This window comes from Chiloscyllium plagiosum, unplaced genomic scaffold (assembly GCF_037043375.1).
Source record: "Chiloscyllium plagiosum isolate Xiang-an unplaced genomic scaffold, Cpla_swu_hap1 HiC_scaffold_18, whole genome shotgun sequence".
In the NCBI taxonomy this organism is placed as follows: domain Eukaryota; kingdom Metazoa; phylum Chordata; class Chondrichthyes; order Orectolobiformes; family Hemiscylliidae; genus Chiloscyllium; species Chiloscyllium plagiosum.
This window is the reverse complement of record NW_028270156.1, coordinates 65,992,375-66,012,996: the sequence shown is the minus strand read 5'-3', so window position 1 is coordinate 66,012,996 and position 20,622 is coordinate 65,992,375. Positions and strand designations below refer to the sequence as shown.

General features: G+C 41.7%; 1 protein-coding gene and 1 long non-coding RNA gene across 6 annotated transcripts in view; one reads left to right on the top strand and one right to left on the bottom strand.

Moving 5' to 3' along the window:
• The window catches only part of chrm4a (cholinergic receptor, muscarinic 4a), a 92,672-nt gene that overhangs the window by 8,758 nt on the left and 63,292 nt on the right, over window positions 1-20,622 (bottom strand). Inside the window, exon 2 of one of the 5 annotated variants that reach the window (XM_087996755.1) lies at window positions 611-1,705. The exons of the other annotated variants lie outside the window; for them this stretch is intronic. The gene's annotated coding sequence lies outside the window, so the exon portion shown is untranslated. The remainder of the gene's footprint in view (window positions 1-610; window positions 1,706-20,622) is intronic. 5 annotated transcript variants of the gene reach the window in all.
• LOC148146996 (uncharacterized) overlaps window positions 19,126-20,622 on the top strand; it is a 36,893-nt gene continuing 35,396 nt past the window's right edge. The window contains exon 1 of the long non-coding RNA XR_015760032.1: window positions 19,126-19,283. This is a non-coding gene — a long non-coding RNA (uncharacterized LOC148146996). The remainder of the gene's footprint in view (window positions 19,284-20,622) is intronic.

Here is a 20,622-nt window from a genome sequence, read left to right as displayed (position 1 = left end):
ATAATACATAAGGGCTGTTGTACCGACATACCAGGCAAATCTGAGGACATATCTGATCTCGCCATTCATATTCTGGCTAAATTTGGAAGGTTGACCAGTCGCTAAAGCAGCCCCCTGGGGGGCCCAGTGAGTTGGCTCCAAGCCACCCTGGGGCACTGGCGAAGCTCAATCACTCAGTGGTGCATTGGGGTGACAGGGTGCATCAGAACCCTTTTGCACCAATTGTGTGAAACAAACTATGGCCAGCGCTATGGTCCAGCAGGTGATAGTACCGGAGGATAAGGATGTAGAATTCCAAAGACTGGGTCAGATTGAACTCTAAGGTTGTCATGAAAGGACAAAAGGGTAGAGTATGGAAGGAATCAAAGGGGGACAGAAGAGTGCGCAGTGAAGCATGTACACAGTTCAGTGCAAACCACACCTGGTTCCTGTTGAGCGAGAAAACAGAAAGTTCAAAACACACTCAACCGGTGTTACATCAGCTTAAGGCAGATGACTTATTAAGGGAATAAATGTTGCTAAGGCTTGGAATTGAGATGTGATTAGTCAATAAGAAAAGCGCCAAATCGTGCATAAAAGTGTGATCGTGATCGCTGAAAGACAGACTCACCACGCCAGGGCTCTGTGACCCTGCTGGTTGACTCTCCTTGCATGCAAGTCATAAAGGAAGCTGTGCTCAGTGTATTATCATCCAGCTCGTCATTTCGACAGGAAGTTATGGAGATATTGCCTATAATCTTCCAAACTACCTTCAACAGTGATGGTGGCAGATTACTGGAGAGCTGCAAATATTATATCCGTGTTCAAGGAAGGGTGTAAAAGGATGAACTCAACAACTGCAGACCTATCAGTTTAACACAATGATAGGAAAAGTTTAGAAATGACAATCCAGGTCAAAATTAAATCATTTGGATAACTGCAGATTAACTTAGGAAAGCTGGCAAGAATTTATTAAAGGCAAATTGCTTTTAACTAATTTGAATTGTATTTTTTTGCTGAACAATGAGGGTAGATGAGCATTTTATAATTGATGTGGTGTCTGTGGACTTCCAGATTACGTGCCACAAAAAATTGGATTTTCTGCAAGGTTGAAGACCATGGAGTTTAAAATGGACAGTACCAGCATGGATACAAGGTTGATTGAGTGCCTAGAAACAGAGGGTAATGGTGAATGATTGTTTATTGGACTGCTAGGTCTAGTGAGGTACCCCAGATGTCAATATTAGGTCACTGCTTTTCCAGTCCTAGACGCCCATTGTCAGGGTACAATTTCAAAGTTTGCGGTTGATATAAAACTTGGAAATATTGTGCATTCTGAGAAGAATACTAATAGATTTCAAGGGGGCATAGGCTGGTGGAATGGGTAGCAAATGTGTGGCCAATGAAATATAGTTCAGAGAAGTATGGAGTGATCCATCTTGGTACTAAAAATGAGGAGAGAACACCGTAAAATAAAGACGGCAAATCTAAGGAGATGCAAGACCAGAGAAACCAGAGGTATATGTGCACAGATCAGGGGAAGGAGTGCTTAATAAGGCAAATGGGACTCAGGGCATGAAATATAGAAGTAGGCAGGGGTTGCTGAATCTTTATGAAATACTTCATGAAGGATTTGATGGCATTGGAGAAGGTGCAGAAAACATTTATCCGGATGGTTCCAGAGGTGACAAACTCCAGTTATCAGAATAGTTTGATGAATCTATGTCTGTTCAATTTGAAATAAAGAAGGCTGAAGAACACAAGTCAGTTTTTGGCCAAACCTTCCTTGTTTCTGTATTAATACATTGTCACTTTATGCATTGTCCATTAAATTTTAAGCCCTCTCTTCTTCCTCAATTCATACAGTCTTTGCTGACCACATTCCCATACCTATAACCTCTGTACTAACTTCCTAACAGTACTGTTCATCAAAGACTATCCCTTCCCTCATCAACCAGATTCCCTAACCTTCATACACTGAAGGTCAAAGGTAAAATCATGGGGGAGCTGTAAAACTGTCCAATACCCAACATACATGATATACTGAAGCAAAACAAAATATGATGCACACTAGATAGCTGAAATAAAGAGAATACTAGAAATACTGAGGCAGCATTGGTTGAATGGAAAGTGGAGGTAGAGGGGTGCTGAAAAATATTGGGGGAGCCGCATTGGTATACCGCCTTGACACATTCTGGCAGCTGGGGATGCTTCTGAGTGGCGGGGCAGGCAACTGATCAGGTGCTCACACAACAGAGGCAGCCAGCCAATTAAGCCTTTTGAGAGCCCAATGTTGTTGACAGTGGTGAAATGCCCAAGTGTGGAGATCGCCAACTCCGTAGAGGTGGGCTCCCTGAGGCAGGCTGAGGACTGGGACATCAAAGCCCTCAATAGTGAGATTGTGGCCAGTGTTTATTGAGTGCAGGGGATTCCCTTTCATTCCTGCTGGTTCCTAGTTTGTTTCTGCACTACTATTCCACCCACTTAATTGAATGACGAACACAATTGCAGCCAAGTATGAGACTGCTTTCCGAAAGGTCAGTTTCACTGCTGGGAATTCTTGGCTTGGGACCCCATCGGTCTGAGGCATCGGGATTTTGAAACACTTAGGAAAATGCAGCCCTACATCAATAATCTTGTGTAGAACTGAAAATAGTTAAATATTTAACAGGTTTTAGAAAAGCACAGAGCATTGAAAGGAGGTAGTGGTGTATGTATCAACATTAGTAAGGTGATTAAATAGAACTCTGTAAGCTTGTTTAGATATATATAAACAAAAGCAAAGGTCAGATAGCAAACAGTGATATAAATACTATAGGTGAGGGGAATATTAAACTAAATCAAATAGTTATAGCATGACTGACAAATGATGGGTGATTTTAATTGTCTTATAGATTGAGAAGAGCAGTGAAGCACGCCTGTAACATAGTAAATTTCTTGTTCCAGATGTTACAGTAAAACAAGGAAGGATAATTAGATCCGAGGTTATAAATTGAAACAAATTAAAAATAAACTCAAGAAATAACAGAGACATTTTTTTCATGTAAATAGTCATTAATGGATGGGAGAACATGCTGGGAAGATGTAGTTAAGAGGCGGATTTAGGAACATTCAGGATACAATAAAATCCTGCCATTTGCAAAGCCACAAAGTCATAGAGTCATATATCATGGAAACAAACCCTTAGGTTCAACTCATCAGCCAGACATCCCAATTTGACCCAGTCCCAGTGGCCTGCATTTGGCCCATATCCCTCTATCCTATTCATATACCCATTCAGGTGTCTTTTAAATGTTGTTATTGTACCTGCCTCCACCACTTCATCTGGCATCACCCTCTGTGTGAAAACAGTACCCCTCAGATCCATTTTAAATCTTCTTCCTCTCACCTTAAACCTGTGCCCTCCAGTTTCGGACTCCTCTACCCTGGGGAAAAAGACTACTCACTCTATTCATGTCCGTCATGATTTTATGAACTTCTACAAAGTCATCTCTCAGCCTCTGACACTCCAGGCGGGAAAAAAAGGCCTCAGCCTACACAGCCTCTCCCTTTAGCTCAAGTTCCTGGGAAACCTTGCAAATGGCAAAATCACAAACAGTGAAAGTATTTTATAATTGGAGTCAACTGGATAGATTTCAACCATCCAAAATCATGATACCTATAAATATTGCTTCTGCATATAAAAATGATATGAATGAATAACATTCGGTCAGCAGTAAGTGCAATGCAAACTATAGCTAATGAACACCAGGCTGATTAGAAAGCCTGTCTTGGAATAGAAACATTGAAAAGCTTTGTTTACTGTTGAATCGGAACTTAGTAAAATCCAACATCAAATGTTTATTTTCCTCATTCTCCCTGGAGAGTAAAGCTGTCTCTGGTACTCTAGCCAGCTATTAGAAGCATGTGGGAATACTGTGGGAAGCAGAATTGTTCAGTCCCGGAGAATCTGTTGACACATGAAATGGTCATGGAAATGGCAGAAAACATTTAATTTTAGTGGTTAAACAATTGCTAATTGTAGTTATTTTTAATCAACCTGTTGAGAGATGTAATGATGCATCTTTGGAGCAGGTGGGACTTGAACCAGGCCTTTTGGATCAGAGGTAGGTGCACAAGAAGCCCTCCGTTTCTGATTGTAAAATGTCTGTTATTAGCTAGAGACTGAAAATTCAAACAAGTCATTTGCAAATTGACAGGAATGTAGATATGAAAATGTCACAAGGTAAGGCGTGACTCTTTGGTATGTTCTAATCTGATGTGAAGACCAATTGGTATCATGCCCAAGATTAAATGATAGCAAGCTTATTCATCTCAGATAATGACATAGTGTCATCCAGCACAGAAACAGACCCTTCAGTCCAGTTGGTCCATGCTGAACATAATCCCAAACTAAACCAATCCCATCTGCCTGCTTTTGGCCCTTATCCCTCCAAACTTTTCCTCTTCATGTATCTATCCAAATATCTTTGAAATGTTGTAATTGTACCTGCATCCACTAATGTGGTATTCTTTATTGCGTTTTAATACATTTGAGAGGGCAAATGAGAGTCATTGGGAGCACAATAACTGTCCCATTAAGGGCAGGAAGACAGCAGATTTCCGCCCGTGAAGGAATATAATGAACTACCTGCCAACTGAAGTCATGGTCACTTTTACGATACCAGCTTTTTATTTCCAGTCATAACTGAAATGAAGCTTACATTTGCAAGCTGCCAAGACCAGTTCATTTCCAATAACAGAACCATAACATTACCTTATCTGAATATGCGAAGTGCTTTGAGATCAAATATATTTTCTCAATCCATTATTATTTTGGGACAAGTGAACCTTGATGCTGCAGTTTGCGATAATGGTGCACACAGTGAGTGAATTCACAAATGATGATGATGCATAGGTCGGGACCTCACTGCCCGGTCTGATGCTCATCTGAGAAAGATGCAATGCTGAGGAATGAGCTTTGTTGAGTCGAGCAAGCAGCATTTTATCATTGACTCTTTTATCTCACCTGGAATGATAAGACAAAGTTGTCTCTCTGTGACTGTAAGGAACTGCAGTCAGTCCCTTTGCCGTCAACAATAGGATAAGACAGACTGCTGTGTTGAGGGTTGTATTGATATCAGTTACTGGGAAATTCCAAGTGGTACAAAAATTAGAAAAATTCTGGACAGAGCAATCTATTGAATCTATTCCAGGTGAGAGTTGTCTTGACATGGGTGGTCTCATCTGACAAATACGTTATCATTTCTGGCTCTTTGGGTGCTTCAAATTTCACTGCTGGCATTTCCCTTAGGGAAGGGATTGCTGCAAGCAGAGACATGAAAGGATGTTACCTTCCAGGCCAAACCTTTACAGAAAAAGCTTTGCTATCACTGTACACCAGCAGGTCCAATTCCCCAAGGTTTGCATATTAGCTCAGGATCTGGGCAAGAATGGAAGGGCTGAGCACTAAATTAAAAATGCTCTGAATGACTACAACCTGGCATCATTTTTGATACTGAGCAGATGTCTTCCAGCTTCTAGCAACCACTTCACTTTTAAGACTGGATAATATATTGCCTACCCACTCTCATGTTTCCTGTCAGTCTGAGCCACTGCCAATATGCACCTTGCTGGTTGGCTAGTGAAGCACTTCAGACTAACGATACCTTGAGCAGAATGTCATTTTTCTGCTTAAATTATTCTTGTGCACTTGGTTGCCAGCCCCAATTAGCTACTTGTGCAATCTGTTCCTCTTCACTACTGTCACTGTGTTTTTTCCCATCAGTATAACAGAAAGCTTTCTCATCTCTTTCAAGTTTTTGACTATATTTAGTTCAGAAAATGTATTTAATACTTGTAATATCTGATTGTATCAGATGGGAAAATTGCTTTTGCAGTCTATCATCCACTCATTGAGAGTCAAAGAAATGTCCAGCACAGAAACAGACCCTTCAGTCCATGTCGACCAGATAACCTAAATTAATCTAGTCTGAGTTGCCAGCATTAGACTGATATCCTTATTAACCCTTCTTATTCATATACCCATCCAGATGCCTTTTAAATGCTGTAATTGTACCAGCCTCCACCACTTTCTCTGGCAGCTCATTCCGTACACACACCACCCTCTGAGTGGAAAAGTTAATCCTTAGGTCCCTTTTATATCTTGCCCCTCTCACCTTAAATCTATTGGACTGCTCTACCTTGGGGAAAAGATCTTGACTATTCAACTTATCTATCCCTTCTTGATTTTATAAACTTTTATAAGGTCACCCCTCAGTCTCTGACACTTTAGAGAAAATAGCTCCAGCCTATTCAACTTCTCCCTGTAGATCAAACCTTCCAACATGGGCAATATCCTGGTAAATCTTTTCTGAACCCTTGCAAGTTTCATGACATCCTTCCTATAGCAGGAAGACCAGAATTGAACGCAGTATTCCAAACGTGGCCTAACCAATGTCCTGTGCAGTGGCAACATGACCTCCCAACTCTTATACTCAACACACTGACCAATAAAGGCAAGCATACCAAACACCTTCTTCATTATCCTGTCTACCTGTGACTCTACTTTCATGGAACTATGAACCTGCATTCTATGATCTTCTTATCTTCCCATCCAGTTCACAAGGGCCAGTCATGTCCTCATGTCTTTTTTATTATTGTTTTTTAACTTCAGAGTGATAATGTGGGACGCCAGTTTCTTGCCCTCCAACTGAATATGAAATTATAGCATGCTATGATCACTCTTCCCTAGAGGGTCATTTACTATGAGATCACTCATTAATTCCACCTCATTACATCGTAACAAATCTGAAAGTACCTGCTCCTTGGATGGCTGCACAACATATTGTTCCAAGAAACAATCTCTGACACATTCAATGAATTCTTCCTCAGGGCTAACCTTTGATTAATCTAGTCTATATGCATTTTTAAATCACCCATGATTATTGTTGCACCTTTCTTACAAACCCTCAGTATTTCCTGATTTATACTGAGCTGCGTTGTGGGACTAATATTTGGGGACCTATAGATTGCTTCCACCGTGGATTTCTTTCCTTTGCTGTTTAATATTTATACAAAAACTGATTCTATATTTTGATTTCTGGTGCTGATATCATTTCTCATTAAAGTACTGATCTCTTCGATTACTGGCAAAGCTATACCACTTCCTCCTCCTCCCTGTCTAACCTATTGAAACACTGAGTGTCCCTGGATATTCAGTTCCCAAACCTGGTCTCCTACAAGCATACTGAAGTAATCACTACCAAATCATACCCATTTGTCTTTATTTACATTGTTAACTCATTAATTTTATTCCAAATGCTTCGTGCATTCAGATACCTAGCCTTTAAGTTTGTTCTATTATCTAATTTTCCAACTATTTACAATTCGTTGGTGCAACATGATGTTCATACATTCTGTTTATTTTCTGGTGACAATCAGACTCGTCACTAATCTGCACTCCTGCCTTCTGTGCAACTGAACCTTGCCTTTGTCATTATTTAGTTTAACATATTAGGTATGTGATCTACCAGGACTCTGGTCTCGGCATGATTCGGGTAGAGCCCATTCGATCAGATTAGCTCCCTCCTTCCCCAGTACTGCTGCCAATGTTCCATCACTTTGAGCTCATTTCTTCCATTCCGATCTTTGAGTATTTATCTCTTGAATCATGTTGACCATGTGCCTATTACTTATGGTTCAGGTAATAATCCAGCGGTGATGAACGTTTTGGTTCTGCTTTCTAATTTAGCCTCTAGCTGCTCATATTCTCTCAGCAGAGCCTCTTTGCCCGTGCTACCTCTTGTGTTGGTAACCACATGGGACCACAACAACTGGACCTCTCCCCTCACATGCCAATGTCCTCTGTAGCCAATGTGAGGTATCCTGAAGCCAGGACCGGGCAGGCAACACGGCCTTTAGGACTCTCAATCCTGGCCACAGAGAATTCCACTGAGTATACTATCCTCCATTATAATTATATTTTTCTTTTCCTTCCTGCATCACAGTGCTATAGTTAATTTGCTCTTCCTCCCTATGCTCCCCGCTCTTGTCCATACAGGGAATAAGAATCTCAAGCCTGTTAAACAAGCACAAAGGCTGAGGCTCCTTCAGTACTTGCTGATAGTGACATCCCCCTGTCCCTGACCACTGACCCAATTTGAGGTGGTTAATCTAAGGGTTGTGACTGCCTCATGAAATACAACATCCAGATAACTCTCCCCCTCTCTGATGTGTCACTGTGTCAAAGCTCAAACTCCAGCTCATCAACTCCCTCAAGAAACCGACACTTGCTACAGATGTGGTCACTATGAACCATGGTAGGGTCCTCCAGCTCCCACGTCATGCAATTACAACACATTGCCCATGCTCGGCATCTCGATTTTATTTAATTAGTTCTTAATTTGTTAGTTTTAATTTGCTACCGGTGTTTTAGTTTTGAATCTGTAAAATATTTCTCCTAGTTACCTTTAATCTGAAAGTAATTCATGGTCAAATTAGCAGTTATTACCGATCAATGAAATTATGTTTTTCCTGTGAAGTCACTCTTTATTTGGTGTTAGGTTCTCGATCTCGGGCTTCAGTTTCTCCTGTTCTCTGCCATGTTGCCTCCAAAATCCCCGAACTATATATGTATACTCATACGATCTAATACACTGGGTCACCTACAGAGATTTATTATTCGACACTCCACTCACACCCTTTGTATGACCTATTGACTCTCTGCCATTGATCTTCCTGGCCATAAACTCTGCGTTCCATGTGCTTCCCTTTCACTACACCAGCTTCAAAAGCTGGTGATCTCAAATACAACCTGTTGGGCTATAGGGAACAGGAGAATCGACGTTTCGGGCATTAGCCCTTGACCTGCTGCGCTTTTCCAGCAACACATTTCCATCTCTGATCTCCAGCATCTGCAGACCTCACTTTCTCCTGGTGGGCTATAACCTGGTGCCATGTGCTTTCTGACTTTGTCCACCCCAGAACAACACAGGCACCTCCACATCATATATATATATATATGTCACTTGGGCTGTGTCTCACTTTAGGTGTGATCTCTCCCAACTGCTCCTGTGAAGTTTACTTATGTATCCAAATTTGGTGACGATGCATAAATGATTGGCAAGAGGCACTTATTTAAGTTGAGTGTGTGAAGTGTGAGTTGATGCAGTTGACAGGGCATGGTTAGGAACATGGGACTGGGATATCATAGCAATTACAGAAACATGGCTCAGGGATGGGCAGGACTGGCAGCTGAATGTTCCAGCTGAATGCTACAGGAAGGATAGAAAGGGAGGCAAAAGAGGAGGGGGAGTGGCATTTTTGATAAGGGATAGCATTACAGCTGTGCTAAGGGAGGATATTCCTGGAAATACATCCAGGGAAGTTATTTGGGTGGAACTGAGAAACTTGACCTACTCTTGGGAAATAAGGCAGGGCAGGTGACTGAGATGTTAGTGGGGGAGCACTTTGGGGCCAGTGACCATTATTCTATTCATTTTAAAATAGTGATGGAAAAGGATAGACCAGATCTAAAAGTTGAAGTTCTAAATTGGAGAAAGGCCAATTTTGACGGTATTAGGCAAGAACTTTCAAAAGCTGATTGGAGGCAGATGTTTGCAGGTAAAGGGACAGCTGGAAAATGGGACGCCTTCAGAAATGAGATAACAAGAACCCAGAGAAAGTATATTCCTGTCAGGGTGAAAGGGAAGGCTGGTAACTATAGGGAATGCTGGATGACTAAAGAAATTGAGGGTTTGGTTAAGAAAAAGAAGGAAGCATATGTCAGGTACAGACAGGATAGATCGAGTGAATCCTTAGAAGAGTATAAAGAAAGTAGGAGTATACTTAAGAGGGAAATCAGGAGGGCAAAAAGGGGACATGAGATAGCTTTGGCAAATAAAATTAAGGAGAATCCAAAAGGGTTTTACAAATATATTAAGGACAAAAGGATAACTAGTGAGAGAATAGGACCCCTCAAAGATCAGCAAGGTGGCCTTTGTGTGGAGCCACAGAAAATGGGGGAGATACTAAATGAATATTTTGCATCAGTATTTACTGTGGAAAAGGATATGGAAGATATAGACTGGAGGGAAATAGATGGTGACATCTTGCAAAATGTGCAGATTACAGAGGAGGAAGTGCTGGATGTCTTGAAACGGTTAAAGGTGGATAAATCCCCAGGACCTGATCAGGTGTACCCGAGAACTCTGTGGGAAGCTAGAGAAGTGATTGCTGGGCCTCTTGCTGAGATATTTGTATCATCGATAGTCACAGGATAGTCTCCAGAAGACTGGAGGTTGGCAAACATGGTGCCACTGTTTAAGAAGGGTGGTAAGGGCAAGCCAGGGAACTATAGACCAGTGAGCCTGACCTCGGTGGTGGGCAAGTTGTTGGAGGGAATCCTGAGGGACAGGATGTACATGTATTTGGAAAGGCAGGGACTGATTCGGGATAGTCAACATGGCTTTGTGCGTGGGAAATCATGTCTCACAAACTTGATTGAGTTTTTTGATGAAGTAACAAAGAAGATTGATGAGGGTAGAGCAGTAGATGTGATTTATGTGGACTTCAGTAAGGCGTTCGACAAGGTTCCCCATGGGAGACTGATTAGCAAGGTTAGATCTCATGGAATACAGGGAGAACTAGCCATTTGGATACAGAACTGGCTCAAAGGCAGAAGACAGAGGGTGTTGGTGGAGGGTTGTTTTTCAGACTGGAGGCCTGTGACCAGTGGAGTGCCACAAGGATCATTGCTGGGCCCTCTATTTTTGTCATTTACATAAATGATTTGGATGTGAGCATAAGAGGTACAGTTCGTAAGTTTGCAGATGACACCAAAATTGGACGTGTAGTGGACTGCGAAGAGGGTTACCTCAGATTACAACAGGATCTTGATCAGATGAGCCAATGGCCGGAGAAGTGGCAGATGAAGTTTAATTCAAATAAATGCGAGGTGCTGCATTTTGGGAAAGCAAATCTTAGCAGGACTTATACACTTAATGGTGAGGTCTGAGGGAGTGTTGCTGAACAATGAGACCTTGGAGTGCAGGTTCTTAGCTCCTTGAAAGTGGAGTCGCAAGTAGATAGGATAGTGAAGAAGGCGTTTGGTATGTTTTCCTTTATTGGTCAGAGTATTGAGTACAGGAGTTGGGAGGTCATGTTGCAGCTGTACAGGACATTGGTTAGGCCACTGTTGGAATATTGCGTGCAATTCTGGTCTCCTTCATATCGGAAAGATGTTGTGAAACCTGAAAGTGTTCAGAAAAGAATTACAAGGATGTTGCCAGGGTTGGAGGATCTGAGCTATAGGGAGAGGTTGAACAGGCTGAGGCTGTTTTCCCTGGAGCGTCGGAGGCTGAGGGGTGACCTTATAGAGGTTTACAAAATTATGAGGAGCATGGATAGGATAAATAGGCAAAGTCTTTTCCCTGGAGTTAGGGAGTCCAGAACTAGAGGGCATGGGTTTAGGGTGAGAGGGGAAAGATATAAAAGAGACCTAGGGGCAACTTTTTCACGCAGAGGGTGGTACGTGTATGGACTGAGCTACCAGAGGATGTGGTGGAGGCTGGTACAATTGCAAAATTTAAGAGGCATTTGGATGGGTATATGAATAGGAAGGGTTTGGAGGGATATGGGCTGGGTGCTGGCAGACTGGGACTAGATTGGGTTGGGATATCTGGTCGGCATAGACGGGTTGGACCGAAGGGTCTGTTTCCATGCTGTACATCTCTATGACTCTATGACAGAAAGAATCAAAAGACAGACTATTATTTAAATGGAGAGAGACTGCAAAAAAAGTTCAACACTGAGGGTCTGGATGTTCTTAAGAAGACAGATTGATTTTGTCCTTCATTGCTCGGAGATTGGAGTTTAAAAATAGGGAAATCTAGTTACCACCGTACAAGGTCTTGGTGAGACCATACCTGGAATATTGTGTATAGTTTTGGTCACTTTATTAAAGAAAAAGAAATGCTAAAATTGGAGGCAGTTCAAAAGGGATTCATTCAGCTGGTTTCGGCGGTGAAGGGGTTGAGTTATAAAGAATGGCTAAACAGTTTAGGCCTTTATTCACTAGAGTTTAAAATAATATGGGATGACCTGATTGAAGCTTGGAAGATTTTAAGGGGCTTGACAGATTAGTTTCAACTAGTGGGGGAATCTTGAACTCGGGGACATAGTTACAGAATAAAGGGACATTCATTTAAAACAGGGGTGTCAAAGAAATCTCTTCTCTGAGGGTGGAGGATGTCTATAGTTCCCTATCCAAATTTTTAAAGAGGTGGTAGGTAGACTTCTGAAATATGAAGAAGACATGAAATGGGAGTTGTGCCCTGACATGGATCAGCCATAATCTGATGGAATAGCCGAATGGTCTATGCTTGTTCCTATGTCTTATGATTTCATGTTCTTATGTTGTCATGTCAATGAATACATCTCTGTGCATTTTGACGAAGTCATTAATGGCTGAGAACATGGCGTCAGGAGCTGAGCAAGACGCCAGCAGTCCTCTGAGTGTCAGTAACCTCAGATGCTTCTTTCTCAGCCAGCAATGTGCTCAGCAGCTTGTGCTCCTGTCAACTTCAGATAGAGTGTCCATATGAAAGTCTCGGACAAAGTGGAAGAAATAGGTGAAAGCCTGGATGGTGTGTTCTCCAAGGGTTTCAGTGGCTTCCTCTTCACAGGCAGTGGTGGAGCTGAGGGTCCCTGGCACTGATCTCTTTGTAGGGACTTGATGGTCCACTAATGCTTGCATGATAAAACAGAGAATTAACTGTCCAAGACAGTAGAGGCTAGTACAGATTAAGAACGAGTTGGCATAGGAGTTAATGGGAGAACAACACAGCACAGTTTGTTTTTCATTGAGGTCTACCTATCCTCACACAACTAGCTATCTTTTTCTTGGGTTAATTCAAGAGTTGCCACCCTCGTATGGTGAGCAGCCCAATGTTAGCCACACCCCAGCCTGCCAGTCCTCTCGACACAAATGTGGGCTAATGTTTCCTGTAAGGAGACAAAGAGAGTAATCGGTTATGATGGAAATGAATGGAAGAGTAGTTAGTGGTGTTGTATGAACTGAAGAGGTGGTAGTGGTATTCCCAGTGAATGAGTAACAAGCTCAGAGGGTGGGCAGAGTGAGTATTTAGGAGAATGGGGGTGAAAGTCGTTGAGTGAACAGGCCGCTCACAATAGTGAGAGTTATACTCAGTAAGCCTTGACGAAATTAACATGTAGTGGCAGAGTTAGAGTGAGCAGTTGCCCTGTGAGCATGAAGTAGCTGAGAAAAAAATGGCAGCAATTCCAAAGGATCATTGACCTACTTCCTGCACCTCTGTGCAACTCATTCTGACTTGGGTCACAGAACTGACCTGGGCTGCAGCCTGGGCCCAGACTGGTGGCGCAGTTTACTGTGAGAGACTGCAGATAAAGGCCACACCCTTCTCTTCATCAACCCACCCAATGTTATTTTCACATACCTGTCTACAAAGCGAATACCAGCTGGGTTTTAAACATAGCACCAGCAGTGTGAACACTGGAAGTCCTATTACGGGAGAGACCTTCACCTCCCCTGCTGCGCGATCCCATGAGAAGGCATGGTGGCTCAGTTGTTAGCACTGCTGCCTCACAGCATCAGGCACCTGGGTTCGATTCCTGCCTCGGGCGACTGACTGTGTGGAGTTTGCACATTCTCCCCGTGTCTGCGTGGGTGTCCTCTGGGTGCTCCGGTTTCCTCCCACAATCTAAAGATGTGCAGGTCAGGTGGATTGGCCATGCTAAATTGCCCATAGCATTAGATCCATTAGTAAATATAGGGTAGGGGAATGGGTCTAGGTGGGTTACTCTTCGGAGGGTCAGTGTGGACTTGTTGGGCCGAAGGGTCTGTTTCCACACTGGAGAGAATTTAATCTAAAGAGGCCATGAAGAGCTTGGCCGCAAATGTAATGAGGCGAAGAGCAGAAGACTGCAAGAGAAACATCACTCTGAGGCATGGTGGACCAGGAACAATGAATCTCACTCAACAAACACATCATTAAAAATGGCAATATTTAACCCCCTACTTTCAGTAAAAGTGACCATGCAGCTAATATTGAATGTCATGAGGAAAATAAAATCTGCCAATCTTATCTTTTTATTTAGGACATGAGAATCACTCACTGGTCAGTGTTTATTTCCTGTCCCTATTTGCTTTTGAGAAGGTGGTGATGAGTTACCTTCTTGAACTGCTGCAATCCATGTGCTCTGGTTTGACTCACAATGCCCTGACAGAGGGAATTCCAAGTTTTTGACCCCACCACAATAAAGGAACGGTGATATATTTCCAAGTCAGGATGGTGAGTGGCTTGGAGGAGAACCTGTAGGTAATGGTATTCCCATGTAACTGCTGCCCTTGTCCTTCTGGATGGAATTGGGAGTGGATTTGGAAGATGCTATCTAAGGTGGACCTGATTTGCCTCTGGACTTATAGTAATGTGGTTGAGCGTTTCCCTGATCAAAACCACTTTTACAATGCCTTCTGGCAGCTGCTTCAACAAAAAAACTATCTGTTTTAAGAGGTGCAGGAGCCTAAGGACTGCAGGACTTTTTCAACTTATGGTAACCCTTTATAACTTTGCAGTTCCTGTTCAGGAGTGCAGACACTCAGCAGTGTGCATTGCGCTGGACGTGTATTGGAACCAGTCAGATGAGCAGATAGTGCTATCCAATTTTGCAGTAAATGTCTCTTTAGCATTTTGTACAGTTTCCAAGAGATGTGATAAAATAATCTACATACAGAAATCATTATTTTACCACCAATTAGTTTTAGCTCTTTTCCTGCCTCATATTCCTCTCTGAAACATACTGATTTATCTTAGGACATGTGTTCATGGTCAGACCTCTTCCTTGTGCTAATTCACTCCTTTAAACATTCATTCAAACATCGCAATGCACACTTTGGTTGTAATGATTGAAATATTAGGTCTTTTATGAGACATAGTAATTTGCAAACCAGCACATGTTTTCAGGTACATCACGCAATATGAGTCAAGTCTGTGTATGTGAACTGGCAATTCAACTAGCAATGAATCTAGATTAGAGTGATGCTAAAAAAGCACAGCAGATCAGGCAACATCTGAGGAGCAGGAAAATCGATATTTCGGGCAAAAGCCCTTCATCAGGAATGGCTTTTACCCAAAACATTGACTTTCCCGCTCCTCGGATGCTGCCTGACCTGCTGTGTTTTTACAGCACCACTCTAATCTAGACTCTGGTTTCCAGCATCTGCAGTCCTCACTTTTGCCTAATTCAACATGAATACTGAGGTATACCGTGCTCCTCAATCCAGTATCTATCAAGGTGCATTAAACTACATGATCCAATAAGAGTAAAATGCACAGAGGTTCAGACACAACTTTTTACAATTCTGCTTTTATCTCTCCGTTCCACAAGTACCACCACAAAGTCACAATACATCAAAAGATATCTAAACATTTCCAAAATAAAAAGGGTTTCATGTGATGCGAGTGACACTTGCAAAGCCAGAATCTGTCAACCATCCCTAAATGCCCTTGAACTGAGTGGAATGTGAGGGCAACCCTGCACTATCTTCTCATTTAACTACTTCTAACAGATTTAAGAACAGCTTCTTCCCCACTGTTATCAGACTTATGAATGGACCTCTCATATTGTTACAGTTGATCTTTCACTGTATCTTCTCTATAGCTGTAACACTATATTTTGTATTTTGTTCTGTTACCCTGATGTACTATGTAAGGTATGATAAGGCTCTGATGTAAAGTCATCTAAACTCAAAACATTAGCTTGCTCTCTCTCCATGGATGCTGCCTGACCCGCTGTGATTTTCAGCATTTTTGTTTTCAGTACAGATTCCAGCATCTGCAGTAATTTGGTTCTACCTGAGATATGATTTGTCTGGTTAGCATGCAATGCAATACTTGCCACTGTATCTCAGTACATGTGACAGTAATAAATCAAATCAAATCAGATTCTAATATGTAATCACCAATAAGTGTACTTTTGATTGTCTGAACCCCCAAGCAGCAACTGCAAAATTATAAGGGGTTATCGCAAGTTCAAGAAAGGCCTGTAGTACTTAAGGCCAGCCTGCAAATCTTAGACAGGAGATGCCTTTTTATTGAAGCAGATCCCAGAAGACAATGTAAAAGTGATTTTGATCAGAGAAAGACACAACATGCCGGAGAATGGACTCCAAGATGTTTTAATATTGAATTTCTTGGTGCAGGAGGAGAAGAGGTACCATCTATTCAGAGACAGTCAGGAGGCTGTCTGAAAAACACTTTGCAAATACAGTGGGAACAGCAAGTTATCGGGAGCAATGTCGGCAGTGCTGTCCGAAGGACTTGGATGTAGAACCAGAAGTCCAATGATTTCACACAACTGCTTACAGTCACTGAATACATCTTCAAATATCAGGTGAACTAGTTTACAACTCATGCACTGTCTCAATAGATCACATTCTCATTACCAATGTGCCAGTCTATTAGTTCCAGACCTATATTCACAGATCATCTCACCCTCACACACACAGCAACAAGCCTCAAGCTCACACCCACAACTTGCATACACCATTCCACCATGACTGTCAAACAGATTATTTCACTCTCCTTAATGCACTTTCCTCTCTGTTGCAGGACAAGGTGATGTCTTACCAACACGCAACTGTACTCAACTAGCAGGGAAACAGAATATTCTATTACACTCCTGATTCCTTATGCATTGTGCATTGTAGATGATGGACAGGCTTTGGGTGATAAGGAGTAGACTTACTCACTGCAGAATTCCTTGCCTCTGACCTGCTTTTGTAACCGCGTTACTTACATGGGTGGTCTCATTAGTTTTGTGGTCAATAATAAATTCCAGAATTCTGATGTTGGGTCTTAAATGATAGTAAAGCTCTTGAACATCAAGGGAAAGGTGGTCATCGCTTAGTAATTTTGTGGTTCAAATTATGCTTGCTGTTTATCAGCCCAAGACTGAATGTTGACTATACCTTGCTACTTTGGGATCTAAGGATCTGAGAAGATTTCATTTTTCTTTGTATTAATTGTTATGATTCCCACTGATGGTAATAGTAGACAAGTCAGATACCAGAGTGAAACTTGGCTCTAAAGATCACAAGTTTTGTTTTGGCAATTAGTTATTGTGGTGCCTGAACATATTCACAAGAGCCTGCCAATGTACTTTTAACAAAATAACATAAGTTTATTACACAGAAGAAGAGAAATACATAAGAAATTTTGGAAGATGTTTTCATAATAGCATTAAAAAAAATTTAGCCGTTTTCCCAGCAACATCCTTTATGGACACTCAATCCTAATGAAATATCATTTCTAACTTCACTCTAATTTCTTACTCAACTAATAACGTTGCAACTATATCTTTTGGGTGACTTTCTGCAGTTTGCCCCAAGACAGGCAGACACAGGCTAACTGACTGACTTTTCTCACAGAATCCTAAGAACAAAACATAAGGTTTTTTCTCAAGTACTTACACTACTCTGAGGCCATTAAACAACACATTTTTTGGTATAGACTTTTTTTCTGAAATAAACGTGCTTCTGACCTCTAGACTCTCATTTGCATGGTTGTAAAAGGTCAACTCAATGAACACTTCAGAAATTATTTCCCCATGCAGCTTATCTAGTCATTTAGCTCAAGTCATATGATTTCTTGGAAATGCTGTTTTGACTCACTGTTAAAATAGATGAGTTGCTGACCCTTTCAGATTCTCAGAACTAAGAACCAAAAACCCATTTCCCACTACTTTATAACCCAAGTTGCCAAATAATACTATGCCATTAACTTTTGTCATCACATTTCTCCAACCAGTGGGGACCTCCAACTTTCCCTCTCCCAATTCCCATTCACTTTAGCGCTGTTGGGGCCACCTTCAGTGAAATAGTGCATTAATGCTAAAGGCAGTGACTATAATCTCACCTCCTGAATTCAGCTCTTTGCCCATGTTTCGACCAAAGTTTGTAATGAGGTTTGGAGCTGAATGGGGAATCTTTTACAGCTGCTCAACATATTCAGTTGTTTGAGGTGAAAAGAGGGCATCAGTTGGAGTATGAATCACTAAAATGGCACCATCACCATCAAATTAATATTATGCTACATAATCAATGTCACAATTTGCCTCTTCTGCATCCTTCTGGTGGATGCACTCTGGAGCTGAGCTGATGCCTTTACCAAAATGGCACATAGCGTAGCTAACAACAGAACTGTGTACATGCGCTACAGCTGCTGCTTTTGAGACAAAGGAAAATTCATAAAATAGCTAATTATAGAACCAAATTTAACCACAAATGTATAACATTGCAAGTGTGGTGTTGGCTTGTAAGGACAGTCTTAGTTAGTGCAGCAGTGAGATGAACAATCAGTTAATTAGTCCATCATTATTTAGAAACAAGCCAATCTGATAACTGCACAACAGTGAACACATGTATTGAGCAGATGGCCGGCTTTTGTCTTTGTGTAAACATTACTCATTTACTCCCTTCTGCTGTGGTACGGTTCAAGTACATCTCAGTAACCCCTACACTCATCCAGAAAACATTGGCTAAAAAGGGACAGCTACAGCTGCAGCCGTGTGGTTCAGTACTGTATGTACCCAGGTGCTGTAAACTGAGCAAGTTATTTACCAACCACAGCATTGGAACCGATGCTCAAGAGCAGGAGGGGTTATGTTGGTGCGAGAGAATCAGGTGTTGATCTACGATTATGGCAGCTGTATAAATAACAGGCATCGCCTGAGTTTGAACATTGTCCATGATTCTGACACTTCTGGCAGAATTGTACAATATTCAGTGAGTGTGCTTTGGGATACCCCCTCTCCTAAGGGCTTGTTAAGTTGCTGCAAGCTCATGTGTTCCTTTATTTGACTTGGGAAAAGCATTTTTAATGCCTTGCTTCATGTACACAGGAGGAATGAAGCCCCCAAGAGGTTGTGTAAGTGCATGCCCAATGCAGACTAATGTGAAATGTTCAGTTGCCAGCTTGTACAGAGATCAAATTACTCACAGCGGAGCTCAACATTTTTTTTACATTCTTATGCCAATTTTGTTTTGCAGAAAAGAGTAGAAGATAGCCACGAGAACAAACAAAAGGCAAAGGATGACAAAAAGTTGTTCAGTTCAATGAAGCTAACTCCTGCTGAACTCCCTCATAAAAAATGTAAAGAGCAGAGAGGATGGACAAGGCAGGGTTTCTTTATAGACCAACATATCTACATTGTGGTATAAAGCAGCTTTAAATATGGTGAAAAATCTTGAGAAAAATGGCGAAAGATATCTGAAGGAGCAAAAGGTACTAAACATCCCACAAATTACTAAACATTCATGTACATTTACAGAAAGTCAGCAAAATAGCTCATGACATAGAGTACATGTACAGCATGGAAACAAACCCTTCGGTCCATGCCAACCAGATATCCTAAATTAATCTAGTCCCATTTGCCAGCATTTGGCCCATATCCCTCCAAACCCTTCCTATTCATATACCCATCCAGACACCTTTTAAATGTAATTGTACCAGCCTCCAAAACATCCACTGGCAGCTCATTCCATACACACACCACCCTCTATAAGGTTTATAATTAAATATTTGTGTACATGTACAAAAAAATCATCAAAATAGCTCATGACATAGAGTCATAAAGATGTACAGCATAGAAACAGACCCTTCGGTCCATGCCAACCAGATATTCTAAATTAATCTAGTCCCACCTGCCAGCACCCGGCCCATATCCCTCCAAACCCTTCCTATTCATATACCCATCCAGATGCCTTTTAAATGGTGCAGTTGTAACAGCCTCCACCACTTCCTCTGGTAGCCCATTCCATACACGAACCATCCTCTGTGTGAAAATGTTGCCCCTTAGGTCTCTTTTATATCTTTCCCCTCTCACTCTAAACCTATGCCCTCTAGTTCTGGATTCCATCAAGGAAAAGTCCTTATCTATTTACCCTATCCATGCCCTTCATGATTTTATAAACATCTATAAAGTCACCCCTCAGCCTCTGACACTCCAGGGAAAACAGCCCCAGTCTATTCAACCTCTCGCTATAGCTCAAATCCTCCAAACCTGGCAATATCCTTGTAAATCTTTTCTGAATCCTTTCAAGTTTCACAACACCATTCTGCTAGGAAGGAGACCAGAATTGCACACAATATTCCAAAAGTGGCCTAACCAATGTCCTGTACAGCCACAACATGACCTCCTAACTCCTGTACTCAATGCTCTTACCAATACAGGAAAGCATACCAAATGCTTTCTTCACTATCCTATTTACCTATGATTCAAGAAGCTATGAACCTGCATTCCAAGGTCTCCTTTTTCAGCAACACTTCCCAGGACCTTACCATTAAGTGTATAAGTCTTGCTAAGATTTGCTTTCCCAAAATGCAGCACTTCTCATTTATCTAAATTAAACTCCATCTGCCACTTCTCAGCCCATTGGCCCATCTGATCAAGATCCTGTTGTAATCTGAGGTAACCTTCTTCACTGTCCACTACACCTCCAATTTTGGTGTCATCTGCAAACTTACTAACTATACCTTTTATGCTCACATCAAAATCATTTATATAAATGACAAAAGCAGTGGACCCAGTACCAAACCTTGTGGCACTCCACCGGTCACAGGC